Consider the following 20,579-nt stretch of genomic DNA (forward strand, 5'->3'; position numbering starts at 1 on the left):
GAGCACTTAACATCCACAAATGGGGCATTTTCTTAATCGGGAGAAATTGGGCTTCAAATTTTGTGGTCCATTTTCTCCAATTACCCCTTGTAAAAAAGAAAAATTTGGGGTAACACCATCAATTTAGTGTTAAAAATCAAATTTTCCATTTTCACATCCAAATTGAACGCAAAGTCGTCAAACAGGTGTTAAGGCTCACTATACCCCTTGTTACGTTCCTTGAGGGGCGTAGTTTCCAAAATAGTATACCATGTGTTTTTTTTGGTTTTTTTTGCTGCTCTGGCACCATGGGGGCTTCCTAAATGCAACATGGCCCCCAAAAACCATGACAGGAAAATTGGTTTTCAAAAATACTACAGTTGCTCTTTCCCTCTTGAGCCATGTTGTGAGCCCACAGAGCACTTTATTTCAACATATGAGATATTTCTATACTCGAGAGAAATTGGGCTACAAATTTTTTGGTGGGGGTTTTTCTCCTTTTACTACTTTTAAAAATGAAAAAAAATGGGGCTACAAGAACAAGTTTGTGTAAAAAACGCAGATTTAGATTTTTCTCCTCCACTTTGCTGCAATTCTTGTGAAACACCTAAAGGGGTAACACACTTTTTGAATGTCATTTTGAAAACTCTGAGGGGTGTAGTTTCTATAATGGGGTCATTTATAGGGTATTTCTCACAGAAAGGCCCCTCAAATCCAGTTCAAACTTAACTGGTCCCTGAAAAATTCTGGTTTTGAAATTTTCATGAAAATTTTGAAAATTGCTGCTATACTTTGAAGCCCTCTAATGTCTTCAAATAGTGAAAATAGTTGAATTTTATGATGCCAACATAAAGTAGACATATTGTATTTGTGAATCAATATAAAATTTATTTGGAATATCCATTTTACTTACAAACAGAGAGTTTCAAAGTTAGAAAACTGCAAAATTTTCATGAACATTTTTCATGATCTTTTACCAAGAAAGGATGCGAGTAATGACAAAAATTTACCGTTATGTTGAAGTAGAATATGTCACGAAAAAACTATCTTGGAATCGGAATAATCGGTAAAAGCATCCCAGAGTTATTAATGCATAAAGTGACAGTGGTCAGAATTGCAAAAAAGGGCTCAGTCCTTAAAGGGGTACTCCGGTGCTTACACTTCTTATCCCCTATCCAAAGGATAGGGGATAAGATGCCTGATCGCGGGAGTCCTGCAGCTGGGAACGCCCGTGATCATGCACGCGACACCCCGTTTGTAATCAGTCCCCGGAGTGTGTTCACTCCGGGTCTGATTACGGTCGACCACAGGGTCGGCGGCGTGTGACGTCACGCCTCCGTGTGATGTCACGCTCCGCCCCTCAATGCAAGCCTACGGGAGGGGGCGGGATAGCTATCACACCCCCTCCCGTAGGCTTGCATTGAGGGGCGGAGCGTGACGTCACACGGGGCGGAGACGTGACGTCACACAGGGGCGGAGACGTGACGTCACACGCCGCCGGCCCTGCGGTCGACCATAATCAGACCCGGAGCGAACACTCTCCTGGGACTGATTACAAATGGGGTGCCGCGTGCATGATCACGGGCGTCCCCAGCTGCGGGACTACCGCGATCAGGCATCTTATCCCCTATCCTTTGGATAGGGGATAAGATGTGTAAGCACTGGAGTACCCCTTTAAGGTGAAAAAGGGCTCAGTCCTTAAGGGGTTAAGGACAGAGCCCTTTTTTGCAATTCTGACCGCTGTCACTTTAAGCATTAATAACTCTGGGATGCTTTTACCGATTGTTTTGATTCCGAGATAGTTTTTTCGTGACATATTCTACTTTAACACAGTGGTAAATTTTCGTCGTTACTCACATCATTTCTTGGTGAAAAATTGCCAAATTTCATGAAAATTTTGAAAATTTTGCATTTTTCTAACTTTGAAACTCTCTGCTTGTAAAGAATGTAATGAATATTCCAAATAAATTATGTATTGATTCACAAATACAATATGTCTACTTTATGTTGGCATCATAAAGTTGACATGTTTTTACTTTTGGAAGACATCAGAGGGCTTCAAAGTTCTGCAGCAATTTTAAAATTTTTCAAAAATTTTTCAAAATCTGAATTTTTCAGGGACCAGTTCAGTTTTGAAGTGGATTTGAGGGGTCTTCATATTAGAAATACCCCACAAATGACCCCATTATAAAAACTACACCCCTCCAAGTATTCAAAATGACATTCAGAAAGTGTGTTAACCCTTTAGGTGTTTCACAGGAATAGCAGCAAGATAAAGGAGAAAATTCAAAATCTTCATTTTTTACACTCGCATGTTCTTGTATACCCAGTTTTTCAAATTTTACAAGGGGTAAAAGGAGAAAAAGCCCCCCAAAATTTGTAACCCAATTTCTCTTGAGTAAGGAAATACCTCATATGTGTATGTCAAGTGTTCGGCGGGCGCAGTAGAGGGCTCAGAAGGGAAGGAGCCACAATGGGATTTTGGAGAGTGAATTTTGCTGAAATGGTTTTTGGGGGGCATGTCACATTTAGGAAGCCCCTATGGTGCCAGAACATCAGAAAACCCCACATGGCATATCATTTTGGAAACTACACCCCTCAAGGCACATAACAAGGGGTCCAGTGAGCCTTAACACCCCACAGGTGCTTGACAGATTTCCGTGAAAATGAAAAATTTTATTTTTTTCACTGAAATGCTGGTTTTACCCCAAATTTTTCATTTTCACAAGGGGTTATTGGAGAAAAAGCCCCCCAAAATTTGTAACCCCAAGATTGTAACCCCAAAATTTGTATGAAAATACCCCATATATGCATGTAAAGTGTTCTGCGGGCGAACTACAATGCTCAGAAGAGGAGGAGTGCCACTGAGCTTATGGTGAGAGAATTTGTTTGGAATGGAAGTCAGGGGCCATGTGCGTTTAGAAAGCCCCCCGTGGTGTCAGAACAGTGGACCCCCCCCCCCAAATGTGACCCTATTTTGGAAACTACACCCCTCACAGAATTTAATAAGGGGTGCAGCAACCCCGCTGGCATTTGACAGATCTTTGGAACAATGGGCTGTGCAAATGAAAAATTTAATTTTTAATTTTCACGAACCACTGTTCCAAAAATCGGTCAGACACCTGTGAGGTGTCACTGCACCCCTTATTACAATACATGAGGGGTGCAATTTCCAAAATGGGGTCACATGTGGGAGGGGTCCACTGTTCTGGCACTGTGGGGGCTTTGTAAACACACATGGCCTTCAATTTCGGACACATTCTTTCTCCAGAAGCCCAATGCCGCTCCTTCTCTTCTGAGCATTGTAGTTCACCCGCAGAGCACTTTACATCCACATATGGGGTATGTTCTTACTCAGAAGAAATGGGGCTACACATTTTGGGGGGCTTTATTCCTATTCTCCCTTGTGAAAATGAAAAATGTAGGGTAACACCAGCATTTTAGTGAAATTTTTTTTTTTTTTCATTTTCACATGCAACTTTAACGGAAATTTGTCAAACACCTGTGGGGTGTTAGGGCTCACTATACCCCTTGTTACATTCCGTGAGGGGTGTAGTTTCCAAAATGGGGTCACATCTGGGTATGTATTGTTTTGCGTTTATGTCAAAACCGCTGTAAAATCAGCCACCCCTGTGCAAATCACCAATTTAGACCTCAAATGTACATGGCATGCTCTCACTTCTGAGCCATGTTGTGCGCTCGCAGAGCACTTAACGCCCACATATGGGGTAGTTCTGTACTCAGGAGAAATTGTGTTACAAAAGTATGGGCCAAAACCAGCATGTTAGTGTAAATAAATAATTTTGTTTACACTAACATGCTGGTGTAGACCCAAAATTGTCCTTTTCATAAGGGGTAAAAGGAGAAAAAGCCAACCAAAATTTGTAACGCAATTTCTCCCGAGTACGGAGATACCCCATATGTGGCCCTAAACTCTTTCATTGAAATACCACAGGGCTCCGAAGTGAGAGAACGCCATGCGCATTTGAGGACTAAATAGGGTATTTGAATCCGCCACAAAAATACCCTACGGCAGTGTTTCCCAAACAGGGTGTCTCCAGCTGTTGCAAAACTCCCAGCACGCCTTGACAGTCAGTGGCTGTCGGCAATACTGTGAGTTGTTGTTTTTCAACAGCTGGAGGCTCCGTTTTGGAAACACTGCCCAATAATAATTTTTTTTTTCTATTGGAGTGGGGGGGGGGGGGACTAGGGGTATGTGTATAAGTAGTGTTTTACCCTTTATTATGTGTTAGTGTAGTGTTAGGATACATTCACACGGGCGCAGGTTTACAATGAGTTTGTCGCTGGGAGTTTGAGCTGCGGGGGAAAATTTGCCGCATCTCAAACTTGCAGCAGAACTCGCTGTAAACCCGCCCTTGTGAATGTACCCTGTATATTCACATGGGGGGGGGGCAAACCTCCAGCTGTTGTAAAACTACATCTCCCAGCATGCACTGACAGACCATACATGCTGGTAGTTGTAGTTATGCAACAGATGGACAGATGGAGGCACATTGGTTGCAAAACACAGAGTTTGTTACCTAACTCAGTGTTTCGCAACCAGTGTGCCTCGAGCTGTTGCAAAACTAGAACTCCCAGCATGTACAGTCTCTCAGTGCATGCTTGGAGTTGTATTTTTGCAACAGCTGGAGGCACACTGGTTGCAAAACACTGAGTTAGCTAACAAACTCAGTTTCACAACCAATGTGTGTCCAGCTGTTGCAAAACTGCAACAATCAGCATGCATTGACAGCCGAAGGGCATGCTGGGTGTTGTAGTTTGCAACAGCTGGAGGCACACTGCTACAACTAACAGCATGCCCTTTGGTAGTCTCTGCATGCTGGGAATTGTAGTTTTGCAACAGCTGGCTGCACACTTTTTCATAGAAAAAAAGTGCCTCCAGCTGTTGCAAAACTACAACCCGCAGCATGCACAGACTACCAAAGGGCATGCTGTGAGTTGTATTTGGAACTCCAGCTGTTGCAAAACTAAAAAAATCACGTGATTGTGAGGTGACACATGTGCCACCTTACTCCTGCTGGGTAAGGGTGAATGGGGCACCAGAGACCCGATTGACCCGGAAAAGCCACAAATCGTTGGTCTGAATTGACCGACGATTTGCGGCGATCGCCGACATGGGGGGAGGTCTCGGGACCCCCCCAGGAGTTTGCACGGGGTGCCTGCTGATAGAATTCCCACGGGCATATCCATACGCCCACAGTCCTTAAGGACTTTAAAATTGAAGAAAAAACACAATTTTGTAAATTTTTGGGGCTTCCGTTTCTATGCAGCAAATGTTTCCGTAAAAATGACACCTTATCTTTATTCTGTAGGTCCATACAATTAAAATGTTACCCTACTTATATAGGTTTCATTTTGTCGTACTTCTGGAAAAAATCATAACTACATGCAGGAAAATTTATACACTTAAAATTGTCATCTTCTGACACCTATAACTTTTTTATTTTCCCGCGTACGGGGTGGTAGGAGGGCTCATTTTTTGCGCCTTTTAGGTTTTTAGCGCTACCATTTTAGTATTGATTGGACTTTTTGATCGCTTGTTATTCATTTTTTTCATGATATAAAAAGTGACCAAAAATACGCTATTTTGAACTTTTTTGCATGTACTCCATTGACCGTGCGGTTTAATTAACAATACATTTTTATAATTCTATATAAATTTTTATAAATGGGAAAAAGGGGGTGAATCAAACTTTTATTAGGGAAGGGGTTAAATGAAATTTTAATTTTTTTTCACTTTTTTTTGCAGTGTTATAGCTTCAATAGGGGGCTATAACACTGCACACACTGATCTTTTACATTGATCTTTATTATCCCATAGGATAACATAGATCAATGATTCTGCCGTTTGACTGCTCATGAACTGAGCAGTCATTCGGCTATCGGACACCAGGAGGCAGGTAAGGGGACCCTCCTCATGTCCTACAGCAGTTTGGGATGCCGCGATTTTGCCGCAGCAATCCCGAGCAGTCCCCTGAGCTAACCTGCAGCAGTTTTGTTTCACTTTAGACACGGCGATCAACTTTGAATGCCACGTTTAAAGGGTTAATAGCGTGTGGCACCGCGATCAGTGCCATGCGCTATTAGCCACGGGTCCGTTGCTAGGTGCCGGGCCGGACCCACTATGACGGGACGTCGTGGCCCCTGCGTTATAGTAAGGGAGAGGACTAAGGACGTATGGTCCTTAAGGGGTTAAGGAAGCAGGGTTTTTCCATTTTTGCACTTTCATTTTTTCCTCCTTACCTTTTAAAAATCATAACCCTTTCAATTTTAAAATTCCATATTATGGCTTATTTTTTGCACCTCCAATTCTACTTTGCTGTGACATTAGTCATTTTACAAAAAAATCATTGCCGACAAAATTTAAGAAAAAATGCCATTTTGTACATTTGGGAGGCTTCCGTTTCTAAGCAGTGCATTTTTCAGTAAAAATGATGCCTTTTCATTATTCTGTAGGTCCATACGGTTAAAATAATACCCTACTTATATAGGTTTGATTTTTTGATTTTTACCTCTAAAAAAAATCATAACTACATGCACAAAAATTAATACGTTTAAAATTGTCCTCTTCTGACCTCTATAACTTTTTTATTTTTCCGCGTACGTGGTGGTATGAGGGCTAATTTTTTGCGCCGTTTAGGTTTTTAGTGGTACCATTTTAGTATTGTTCAGACTTTTTCATCGCTTTTTATTCATTTCATTCATGCGCTATTAGCCAAGGATCCGTTGCTAGGTCCCAAGTAGATATAGTAAGATTCAGCTCACCGTTTGCAGCATGCAGACCCAGATCATAGTAGATTCAGCACACCCTCCAGCGGAAGCTTTGGAATGAAGACAAGGGCCGTGTTCCCAGGTGCAACAGGTAGGCAAAACGAAAGGAAATCCGGCTCCCAGGACTGGATAAAAATAGTTTCTTTATTGAATCAAATTAAAATCCAAAAGTAGAAAAAAATGTGGATGGCTAAAAGAACAAACGAAACGCACCAACGTGTTTCGACTTGTTAACAAGTCTTAATCATGGTCAATGTTAAAGACAACTGATGTACCTTAAATACTATTGAATCCGGTGACGTCAGGTGAACTAAGGGTAAACTGCAAAATCCGGAGTGGACACATAGCAATGAACATATGTTGCATGAGAAAATTCCATAACAGACATCTATGTATGTAAAGACAATTCAATAGATATAACTTTGATCGTGTCTAAAATTAAGTCCAGACGGGAAGCAAGTATCAAGGCACAGAATCCAGTACGCCTCCCGTCTGAACACAGCCCTACTCCAATCTCCGCCTCTTCGTGGCAGACGTACCCTTTCTAAGCCAGTCACAGAAATTTTCAGAATAATACCTGAATGTTGGTCAACAATGTGTTTAGTGAAACCTGACATGGATCTGTTTACTGTTCTACTACTATCCGGTATGTAAAGGTGTTCTTGTATTCTAACCTTGAGTTTTCTGCTCGTGCAACCCACATATTGCAGGTTGCACTGGACGCAGGTTATGCCATAGACTACATGGTGAGTCTGGCAATTATTAAAAAATGTTATATTAAATTCTTGTCCAGTAGTGCATGAATAAAATGTGTCCATATTGGTCATGTATTGGCATGTAGAACCTCTAGAATGGCTACATTTGTAGCTCCCTTCACATGTTAGCCATGTGTCATGTTTGGAAGAGGAGTTGAAATCACTAGGAAAAAGTTGATTGTAGAGTGACCGTGCCTTACGGGGTATTACCCTAATGCCATCCTGAATAATGTTAGACATAGTTTTATCATAGTGTATTATAGGAAGATGTCTATAAATGATCCTCTTAATCTCCTGAAACTGTTTAGAGAATAGTGTTGTAAATGTTGGTAGGACATGTGTAGTTGGAGTGGTAGGCTGTTTGTCCTGAAGGTAAAAACCAACCTGTTTGGAATTAACTATATTTTCAGCTCTGTTGATAACATGTGGCTTGTAACCTCTAGCTAGTAGGCGTTCTCTGATGTCTGAACAGGTGTTAATATATGTATGTTCCCCAGATGAGGCACGCTTGGCCCTGACAAATTCGCCTCTAGGCAGATTGCGGATGACATGCTCTGGGTGACAACTAGACAAATGGAGCAGACTATTGCCAGCACAGGATTTACGGAACATCTTAGTACGTATACATTGTGATTCCCGATCCCCTGTGAGGGTAATGTCTAAAAAATCAATTTGTTCTGATGAGATGTTACAAGTAAAAATCAATGATAAATCATTATTATTGAGAAAGTCAGAAAAATCTAAGCCTTGTGACCTAGTCCCCCTCCAAATTAGGAGGAGGTTGTCGATATAATTCCCATACCAACCCACAAGAAGGAGAAATGGGTTGGCAGGGGAGAGTAGGACGACCTCCTCCCAATATGCCATGTACAAATTGGCTAAAGAGGGGGAGAACTTCGAGCCCATCGGGCAACCGGTAACCTGTAAGTAAAAAGTTGAATCAAAGCAGAAAAAATAGTGATGTAATAAAATTTGTAGAACGTCCAACATGTATTGCTGCATAACCAAACCGTAAGTACTGTATTTTTTAAGATGATATGATATGGCTAGTATAGCTTTGTCATGGGGAATACATGTATAAAGGGCAGTTATATCACATGACATTCAACTGTCTGTATTCTGCCACTTTTGCATCTTCAAAGCTTGCAATAGAGTTTTAGTGTCTCTGATGAATCCTGTAGTACAGGACACTAACGGCTGCAGCAGTCCATCGAGCCATGCACTTAACCTTTCCAATAGCGAGTCAATGCCCGCTACTATGGGCCTATCTTTATGTAGCTTAGGGAGTGCGTGAAACACTGGACATTTGACAAAGGTTGGTAGAAGATATTCTGCTTGTCTTTTGGTTATAATGGACAGAGCTACTCCTTCTTCCAGAAGATGAGATAATTTGTTCTTGACACAATCTGTCGGATCATTTGTTAAACATTGATATGTATATGTGTCACTTAACATCTCTAGTACCAATTTTTTATAAAGTGAAGAATCCAATATAGCAACAGAGCCTCCTTTATCAGACTGGCGAATAACCAGTGATTTATTATTAGACAGGTCACGTAGAGCCTGGCGTTGGAGGAAAGTAAGATTGTGGTGTGATATAGTTGATGTTTGTTGATAAAGCTTTTTTAGGTCTTCTTCTACTCTGGCTTGGAAAACATCCATACCCTCCGATCTGGATTGAATAGGATAGAAGTCGGGATTCTTGGCTGTAAAGGATCTGAATGTATTTTCCACAGTATCAGAATGTTCCATTGTTTCAGATTGTAGATCTATTAGGGTCTGTGTATTGATTTGTTCTATAAAATCACTGTGAAGGGGTAAACTTCTGTGTCCCAGGGTGTTAAGTGGATCTGTATTCTCTATTTGTTCTGGTATTTCATTTGCATCATGTACTTCATAAAAATGTTTCTTAACAGTTAGAAGACGTACAAATTTGTTGACATCTAATAAAGTACCATATAAATCAAAGTTACAGGATGACACAAAGGTTAACCCCTTCTCCATGACTTCTATTTAGGCTTGAATCAAAATTTGTGCTGATAAATTAACTACTGGAAAATTTGTTATTTGTATTTCTGTTGATACTTGTTGGTTCTTTTGTAGATGGTTCTTGTGTTTTCTACCCGATCTGTGCCTCCTGCGTCTCCTTTTAGACACGATCTCAGTTATATCTATTGAATTGTCTTTACATACATAGATGTCTGTTATGGAATTTTCTAATGCAACATATGTTCATTGCTATGTGTCCATTCCGGATTTTGCAGTTTACCCTTAGTTCACCTGTCTCTAGCGTGTGATGTCACCGGATACAATAGTTACATAGTTACATATAGTTACATAGTTAGTATGGTTGAAAAAAGACATACGTCCATCAAGTACAACCAGGGAATTGAAGGGAAGGGTGTAAGGGGATAAGGGAAAGGGATGTAGTTTTATAATTCTGCATAAGCATTAATGTTATTTTGTTCCAGGAATGTATCTAACCCTGTTTTAAAGCTGTTAATTGTTCCTGCTGTGACCAGTTCCTGAGGTAGACCGTTCCATAAATTCACAGTCCTCACGGTAAAGAAGGCGTGTCACCCCTTTAGACTAAACCTTTTGTTCTCCAGACGGAGGGAGTGCCCCCTCGTCCTTTGGGGGGGTTTAACCTGGAACAGTTTTTCTCCATATTTTTTGTATGGGCCATTTATATACTTATATACGTTTATCATATCCCCCCTTAAACGTCTCTTCTCAAGACTAAACAATTGTAACTCCTTTAATCACTCCTCATAGTTAAGATGTTCCATGCCCTATATTAGTTTAGTCGCGCGTCTCTGCACCCTTTCCAACTCCGCAGTGTCCCTTTTATGAACAGGTGACCAAAACTGAACAGCATATTCCAGGCGAGGCCGTACCAATGCTTTATAAAGGGGGAGTATTATGTCCCTGTCCCTTGAGTCCATGCCTCTTTTGATACATGACAATATCCTGCCGGCTTTGGAAGCAGCAGCCTGACATTGCATGCTATTCTGTAGTCTGTGATCTACAAGTACACCCAGATCCTTCTCTACCAGTGACTCTGACAGTTTAATCCCCCCTAAGACATACGACGCATGCAGGTTATTAGTACCCAGATGCATAACTTTACATTTATCCACATTGAACCTCATTTGCCAAGTGGATGCCCAGACACTTAGTCTATCCAAGTCATCTTGTAACTTATGCACATCCTCTATAGACTGTACCGTGCTACAAAGCTTGGTGTCATCTGCAAAGATAGAAACAGAGCTGTTAATACCATCCTCTATAGCATTGATAAATAAATTAAACAGCAGCGGGCCCAGTACTGAACCTTGGGGTACACCACTAATAACCGGGGACCAATCAGAGTACGAATCATTGACCACCACTCTCTGGGTACGATCCATGAGCCAGTGTTCAATCCAGTTACAAACTAAAGTTTCCAAGCCCAAGGACCTTAACTTACCTGTCAGACGTCTGTGAGGGACAGTATCAAACGCTTTGGCAAAATCCAGAAACACTATATCCACAGCCATTCCTCTGTCAAGGCTTCTACTCACCTCTTCATAAAAGCAAATTAGATTGGTTTGACAACTTCTATCCTTAGTAAACCCATGCTGGCTATCACTTATAATACTATTATCCCCTATGTATTCCTGTATGTAATCCCTTATAAGTCCTTCAAACAATTTACCCACAATGCACGATAGACTTACCGGTCTATAATTGTCTGGCGAAGACCTAGAGCCCTTCTTGAAGATTGGTACCACATTAGCCTTGCACCAGTCCCTTGGCACAATACCAGACACCAGAGAATCTCTAAATATCATGAACAAGGGTACAGATATTACTGAACTTACCTCTCTAAGAACTCTTGGGTGTAGTCCATCCGGCCCAGGAGATTTGCTTACATTTACTTTACTTAACTTACCTTGTACCATCTCTACATTAAGCCAGTTCAATACATTATATGATGTGTTACCAGCACTGACCTGGCCAATGTCAGCTCCTTCTTCCATAGTATATACAGAACTAAAGAACCCATTCAGTAGCTCCGCCTTCTCTTGATCGCCCGTGAAAACCTCCCCATTATCATTATTAAGGGGTCCTATATGCTCTGTCCTTGGTTTTTTTGTATTTATATATCTAAAAAAAATATTTAGGATTAGTTTTGCTTTCTTTGGCCACCTGTCTCTCATTTTGAATTTTTGCTGTTTTTATTAAATTTTTACAGATTTTATTAAGCTCCTTGTACTGTTTAAATGTTATAGCTGACCCATCAGATTTGTATTTTTTGAAGGCTATTTTTTTTGTTGTTTATTGCTCTTTTAACCTCATTTGTCAGCCATGTAGGATTTAGTTTTAATCGTTTATATTTGTTCCCCTTTGGTATATATTTAGCTGTATAGTTATTTAGAGTTGATTTAAAGATGTCCCATTTACCTTCTGTATCAGTATTTGAGAACACCTCCCCCCAGTCTATGTCCTGTAGTGCAGCCCCTAGTATTTAAGGTACATCCGTTGTCTTTAACATTGACCATGATTAAGACTTGTTAACAAGTCAAAACGCGTTGGTGCGTTTCGTTTGTTCTTTTAGCCATCCACATTTTTTTCTACGTTTGGATTTTAATATGACTCAATAAAGGAACTATTTTTATCCAGTCCTGGGAGCTGGATTTCCTTTCGTTTTCCTATCTGTTGCTAGGTGCCGGGCCGGATCCACTATGACGGGACATTGTGGCCCCTGTGTTATAATAAGGGAGAGGACTCAGGATGTATCGCTACGTCCTTGGTCCTTAAGGGGTTAAGGAAGCAGGGTTTTTCCATTTTTGCACTTTCAATTTTTCCTCCTTACCTTTTAAAAAGCATTACCCTTTCAATTTTGCACCTAAAATTCCATATTATGGCTTATTTTTTGCACCACCAATTCTACTTTGCAGTGACATTAGTCATTTTGCTATTTTGTAAATTTTGGAGGCTTCTGTTTCTACGCAGTGCATTTTTCAGTAAAAATGACGCCTTATCGTTATTCTGTAGGTCCATACAGTTAAAATAATACCCTACTTATATAGGTTTGATTTTGTCTTACCTCTAAAAAAAAATCATAACTACATGCACGAAAATTTATACGTTTAAAATTGTCATATTCTGACCTCTATAACTTTTTTATTTTTCCGCATAGGGGCCGTGATCTGAAGTTTTTATCGGTACTATTTTTATTTGATTGGACTTTTTAATCGCTTTTTATTAATTTTTTTGTGCAATAAAAAGTGATCAAAACTACGCCATTTTGGAATTTGGATTTTTTTGGCGTGTACACCATTGATCGTGCGGTTTAATTAACAATATATTTTCATAGTTTGGACATTTCCGTACTTAGCGATACTAAATATGTTTATTTTTATTTACATAGGTTTTTTTTTATTTTTTTAAAAAGGGGGGGGATTCTTACTTTTATTGGGGAAGGGGCTAACTTTTTTCCACTTTTTTTTTTTTGCTATGTTATAGCCCCATCTAGGGGCTATAACATGCATGACATTGATTCCTAACACTGATTATCAGCATAGAACTACATGCGGATGATCAGTGTTATCGGGGCTTTACTTCTCCTGCCTGGATCTCAGGCATGGAGAAGTCAATCACCGATCGAACGCTCCGGAGGCAGGTAAGGGACCCTCCTTCTGTGTCCTAGCTGACCTCGGTGTTCCCTGAGCTGCCAGGATGCAATTTGTATAACTTTAGACTCGGCGATCAACTTTGATCGCCACGTCTAAAGGGTTAATAGTGTGTGGCACAATGATCGGTGCTGCACACTATTAGCCAAGGGTCCCAGCTTTCATTAGTCACCGCAACCGACCCGCTATGACACGAGGTAACGGTGTGCGCCCTGCATCCTTAAGAGGTTAAAAAATGCCATCTGCCCCAATGTAAACATCATGCCTACATACAGAGAGTGTGTTGCCAGAGGCAACCTATACCAAAAATAAGTCAACTAACAAAAAGTCAAGGGCTAGGATATGTGCCTTCTTTAAAATATTACTTTTAATGAATCACCTTAAAAATCTGTGAATATGTGAGATATTAAAATTCTAAATCCGTGGCCCACCAATAATAGGAAACAATAGATCCTATAACAGTCATTCTATATTCATAAGGAGTTAAAGTGCCCCGAGCACCTGCACAGGTTAGTGCTTAGCTTCAAGGGAACTCAATTGTGGATGTTGTTTCTTTACATATCATATAGTACTTTATTACCATTCGATAAAAAATGTAACCAAACGCGTTTGTTTCCCAATAAACAGCAATGTCATCAGTGAGGCATAGGTTAGGTATCAGGCAAAGAGTAAGTTAGTTTATCACTATATCACTAGCAAGAAAAATATGGCAATATTTTACACAGTCCTCGGAGACTCATATGGTATAATTTTCCCTTAAGGGTTGTGCATAAACATATGTATTGGATCATCCACCAGTCTTCCTACAAAAGTGTTAAGCAATATATGAACTGGACAGCCTATGTAATCCACACATCAGTGTCTGATTAAGTTCAAGTTACAATGGCTGTGCTATTAGTGATTCACACCGAGTATCCAAAGCAGAGCACAACCTGCAGTCTAGCAGGGAGTCGGGATTGGCAACCTATACCAAGACACAAACACCTAAAAGAGAACTTACCACACAATTCAGCCTATAAGGTTAAAGGGGTATTCCAGGCCAAAACTTTTTTTATATATCAACTGGCTCTGGAAAGTTAAACAGATTTGTAAATTACTTCTATTAAAAAATCTTAATCCTTCCAATAGTTATTAGCTTCTGAAGTTGAGTTGCTGTTTTCTGTCTAACTGCTTTCTGATGACTCACGTCCTGGGAGCTGTCCAGCTCCTATGGGGATATTCTCCCATCATGCACAGCTCCCGGGACGGGACATCATCATTGAGCAGTTAAACAGAAAACTTCAGAAGCTAATAACTATTGGAAGGATTAAGATTTTTTAATAAAGTAATTTACAAATCTGTTTAACTTTAACCAGTTGATATATAAAAAAAAGTTTTGGCCTGGAATACCCCTTTAATGTATCTAGTGATGTTCCTAAATTAGATGACATTGGATTTACCTCAGAAGTTGTCAACATTATAAAAACCCAAAAAAAAGGGACCTAAGAAGCAAACTGAAGTAACACTGAATGGAGTAAAATGCTAAATGGAGGTGGATTCTGGATGTCAATATTTCTTGATTTCTGAGGAAACTTTTTATACATTATGGCCCACAAATAGTCCTCCCATAGTACCATGTGATCTTAGACTTACAGATTATAATAAACAGAAAGTGGAAATAATGGGTGAATTTTATGCCATTGTGCAAGTTTACTAGGAGTAGATTGGTTTAAACCTCTGGGTATTCTGTTAACAGGAATACAACACATGAAAGTGGACTATCTGCAGATTTCATTAAAGACTTTTTTGTTGTATTTGAAAAAGGTCTTGGAGAATTCACAGGACTACAAACATATTTTTAACTACATGCAAAAGTAACACCAATACCCATGAAACCAAGAATTGTTCCATTTTCTCTCTGTGCAAAAATAGATGCAGAATTGATCGCTTAGTGGCACACAGTTAATTTATTGGAGTAACACACCCTATTTGGGCTGCACCTATTGTCCCTGTTCTTAAACCAAATGGTGAAGTCAGAATTTGTGCCGACTATAAATGCACAGTTAACAAAGCACTACAAGATCATCCGTTGTCAGTCAGATACTTAGTACTTTAGCTAAAGGTAGAGTTTTTGCTAAATTAGATATAGCACAAGCTTACCAGCAACTGCACAATGCAGACGCAAATTCACAAACAATTATTACATACAAAAGAGCATTTTAGGTCACCGCTTGCAGTTTGAAGTTTGTATTGCTCCATGACTTTTTCAAAGTTTGATGGATGACCTACCAGCTGGACTTCCAGGAGTTGTTCCCTATTTTGATGATGTCCTCATTGTGGCAGACTCAATAAAGGTATTAGCTGACCGGTTAAGGACAGAAATTTAAATATGTTAAATAAAAACTTAAAGTGTACCTGTCGTTAACAAAAAAATGTTATATAATGTTGATAATACCATTATATGTATATTTGTAATATACATTAGTTTAAAAAAAATTGCATATTTTTGTCCCTACAGCTATTGCTTGTGTGTCTGTATGAGGAGCCCAAATACAGGAAGTGTGGGTGGACAAGCAAGGCTCTGTGTACTTAGGACAAGCAGAGCTCTGTGCACTGAGGCTCTATGACAAGCCTCTGGCTTACTCAGCAGGATGATTGAAAAGCCAGGAGCCTGCACAGAGCCCTGCTTCTCCTGCCCTCACTTCCTGTATTTGGACTCCTTATAGACACACCCACAGGCAATAGCTGCCGGGACAGCATTTTTTCACCCAAAAATATACACATTTTTTGTTCAATGTATTTTACAAATATACATATAATGGTATTATCTACATTATATCAAAAGATTTTGTTGGTGACAGGTACACTTTAAAAAGGAAAAAGGTGTGTTTAGGGGGGCCTAGTCTCGAATTTCTTGGATACAGGATTTATCTATGTGGAATTTATCCAACAGACAAAAAAGTCAATGAAATTCGCGAAGCCCCAATTCCCAAAAATAAAACAGAATTACAAGCATTTTTTGGTCTTCCGAATTTGTATAATTCATTTCTAAAAGATAAATCAACTATCGCTGAGCCCCTTCACAGATTGCAGGATAAAATGCAGATTGGAACTGGACTCAGATTTATGACACCTTGGAGGTGGACAGAGATCTGGAGAATGCCACAAATGTCTAGTTTGTGCTCTAACAATAGCAGAATTTGTTTTTAATGGGGTGTATGGGTCTGTGAGGGAACTTGTTTTGTCTTACAGATTGGTTTGTGGGTTGGTTCCGTTTAAACCACTACCTAATAGTTTCTTCAATTTATTAGTAACTATTTCTTTTTCATATAGCTAAAAATGTGTACAGGTAGCTGCAATCCGAAAATAGGGACAATAGTATTACTGCCAGACGAGTACTAATGTGAAAAAGGTTGTGTATCCCATACAACCTGCAAACAATGTATAAAGTGGGGCTACACATTCCTCAAGTCTGGGCTTGATTGTCACCAATAAATGGGTGTATATAAAATAAATGTAAAAAATTATGTAGATTCAGTGAATTAATTTAAAACAATTTATTATTACTAATAATGATAGTGCTTGTGGTGTCCTTTGTAAGGCCCTTACATCGCACTCCCCACGATAAGCAAGATAGTGAATGCATAAAATATTCATACAATGAAATAAAATAAAATAGACATATAATATACAGGGTAAAAAAGTGCTGGTATCCCAGTGTGGCAAATAGTTTGTAGTGCTTACAGATGTATGCACAGAGATCGTGCCTTGTATGGTTTATTACAAATAGTCTGAGTAGCAATGTCTCTGCATAACTCGTATATGGTCAGGATACTGCATGCGGTAGCGTGTTGTTAAGGGGTTAAAATCAATGCGCTCTGCGGCACTGTGTGTATCCCACTCTACCCTGGCGGCACAAGGATAGAGATTGGTGAGTGGGATATAGTCTCTTTATTGTCTCTTTATTGTAATCCTGTGGATGCATGAGGCTGCGCTCTGCAGCGCTGGAGGTTCTCAAATGTGGACCACTCTACCATGGCGGCACAGGGAAAGTTTTGAGTGGATTTGGGGATTTGGCACACTGTGCCTCTTACCAGCAATGTCCTGGAGCCTGGTTCCCAGAAAAAGGTTTTTGCTGGGGAGATGTCCGCTGACAGGCGGAAGCGTGCTCTGGTAAATTTCTTGCATTCCGGTGAATGATGGTAAAGATCGTCGGGTTTGCCAATACTGGGGTACAAGTGATAGAGGCTAGACGCGTTTCAAGGTACTCATCTACCTCTTTTTCAATAGCAATGGCTGACTGGTTGTGGAGAGGTACTATTTATACCTGCAGCAGCCCTGTAATTGGATAATTCTCATCGGTATATACAAATTGTGTACTGGATCGTTGTACAGGTAATACTGATTGTCTGGTGTTGGGATGCAAAACCTGGATCTGGAAAATGCGTTGTCGACTTTTTGTTGAGTGTAACCATTTGAATGCAAAAAAAAAAATTTGTGGTATAGAGAGATGGCATATCGTGCATATGTTCACAAATGTTTATTATGTGGAAATATGTTGAAACATTATTTGTATATATACATGGTGATCAAGATAGTAATAAATGATGTAAGGATGACAAAAAATAAATATATACAGTGACCCTCTGACCTATGATGGCCCCGACATACGATAATTTCAACATGCGATGGCCTCTCAGAGGCCATCGCATGTTGAAGGCAGCATCAACATACAATGCTTTTGTATGTCAGGGCCATCGCATAAACGGCTATCCAGCAGCGGAGACTGCTTCAGCTGCCGCTGGATCGCCGTTTACGGTGCCCCGTGTGCTCCAGTGATGATCTCCTACCTGTCCTTGGGGCTCCGGAGCGTCCTCTTCTGGATTCCCTGCATAGCCGGCGCTCTCCAACGTCGTCATCACATCGCCGCGCACGCCGCCCCGTCATCCAATAGGAGCGGCGTGCGTAGTGGCGTGATGGCGGCGACGTGAGAGCGACGATCCCGGGGAAGCAGAGACGTCCGGAGCGTCGGGGACGCAGCGACAGCGTTGGGGGGGGCGACATCCAGGGCAGCGGTGACAAGCGGTGACGGTCCGGAGTGGCGTGGACAGGTTAGTACAACTTCCTATACTTTACATTGCACGGATCCCTCAACATACGATGGTTTCAACAAATGATGGTTCATTTGGAACGGATTACCATAGTATGTTGAGGGACCACTGTATTATAATCATGCATATGTAGAAATGTTTGTGATAATAAGATAATAGATTGATATCATATATATTGATTCATAATAGGAATGGTGATTTATTATACTGAGTTGGTGTTACGTTGTATTGAGACTATAAACTGCAGATACGTATTGCAGAAGTGTGATATTTGAGCTATGTGTCCTACTGATAATGGGTGTAATTTGGATATCACAATGCATTTATGAGTAGAAAAATCTATATAGAAGAATATGTATAAAAATATAAAGGATATATATCTTTTTGTACAACAAAATTTGAAATATAGAAAATATTTTTCGGTAAAAAATAAAAAATTGTATACATAAATAGACACAGATATAAATATACAGTTCAGAATGAAAATTTATGGTTCTAAATTGGTATACTATAGCTGTACGGTGGAAAGATGACAATATACAGTAATGCAGTAGAAAGAAGTGAAAGGATGATAGGTTGTAGAATCGGAGAAGTCAGGAAACTAGATTCCTCATGTCATCCTAGTGTGTTCTCTATCTAGATGAATCCGAAAATATCCAGTTTGCCATTTAAGCCTTTAGGGGCCAAAGTTTCCATCTCGTATATATATCTGGACTCTATCCTTGACATCTTTGAAATAAAATTGCCGCCTCTCCAATCAGGTTGAACTGACTGTAGGGCTGCGAACTGTGTGCCTCTAATAAGACAGTTGTGTGTTTCCTTGTAGTGGGCAGAGAGTGTGTGTTTCTCGTATCCTCTTTTTATATTATAAAAATGTTCAGCTATCCACTTTTTAAGTGTACCTGATGTGCGACCTATATATTGTTTATTGCAGGGGCATTTGATTATATAAATGATGTTTTTAGTGTTGCAAGTTAGAAGTTCTTTTATTGGATGTGTTTTATGGTTCGTGGTAGATGTTATTATGTCAGGTTTTTTGGGGAACTCTGTAACTTTGCAATTGTTGCACTGATTGCATCTGTAAAATCCTGTTCGTCCAGAAAGGGGCGGTTGTATTGTTTTATGTGATAATGGTCTGGTCTGTTTAGTGGTGGGTGCAATTTTTAATCCTATATTTGGTGCTTTTGTAAATATGACTGGAGCTTTTGATGGTAGTGATGGGCCAATGGTTTTGTCTAACTGTAACAGGTGCCAGTGTTTTTTGACAATCTTTTTAATCTGTTGATGTGATGTATTGAATGGCATTATTAGTTTAGCTTGGTGTGTAGTGTCTTCATGTTTCATAGGGTTGTTGTTGAAAAATTGTGTTCTGTCTTGTATTCTAGCTTTGTGCAATGAGTCTTGTAGGAGTGTATTAGGGTATTGTTTTTTTTTGGAACTGTTTAGTTAGGGTCTGTGTTTCCTCCTCAAGTTTATTTATGTTTGTGCAATTTCGTCAGATCCGTCGATATTGTCCATAGGGTATATTGATGAGTTATTGGGGTAGATGGCAACTGTCGAATCTGATGTAGCTATTTTAGATGTAGGTTTATGGTATGCACTGCATATGGCTTGGTTGTTATGGATTGTAATTTAGAGCTCAAGAAATTCAATTGTGTCTGTATTGATGTTGGGTGTGAATTTGAGGTTATACATATTATTGTTTAATAGTTCTGTAAATTGGCGTAATTGTTGAGGGGTGCCTTTCCATGCTATCAAAATGTCATCTATAGAGCATTTCCAGAGGACCAGGTTTGCATCGAGTTCCGAGGTGAGTGTCCGGTCCTCCCAATAGGCCATAAAGAGGTTTGCGAAATTCTGTGCAAATCTGGTCCCCATCACTGTTCCAATCAACTGTAAAAAGAACTGGCCATTGAAAAAGAAGAAATTGTGTGAAAGGATATATTGGATGCCTTCTAATATAAATTGAACCTGATTTTGGGGTATGTCGCTATTTTGAAATTTTTTTTTATTGCTGTGATGCCTTGTTGGTTATCTGTACAGGTATATAGCGAACTGACGTCTAGGGTGGCTATGCACCAATCAGATTGCCAGTTAAAAGATTCTATGATTTGGATGATCTGAGTTGTGTCTTTGATGTATGATTTGGTTTGTTTGACAAAAGGCTATAACATAATATCTATATACTCTGACAGATGTGAAGTTATGGATTGTATACCTGAAATAATGGGCCTAATTGGATTTAATTGGATTTTTATGGATTTTGGGGATACAGTAAAAAATGG

Source organism: Hyla sarda, chromosome 8, assembly GCF_029499605.1.
Source record: "Hyla sarda isolate aHylSar1 chromosome 8, aHylSar1.hap1, whole genome shotgun sequence".
Taxonomy (NCBI): Eukaryota; Metazoa; Chordata; class Amphibia; order Anura; family Hylidae; genus Hyla; species Hyla sarda.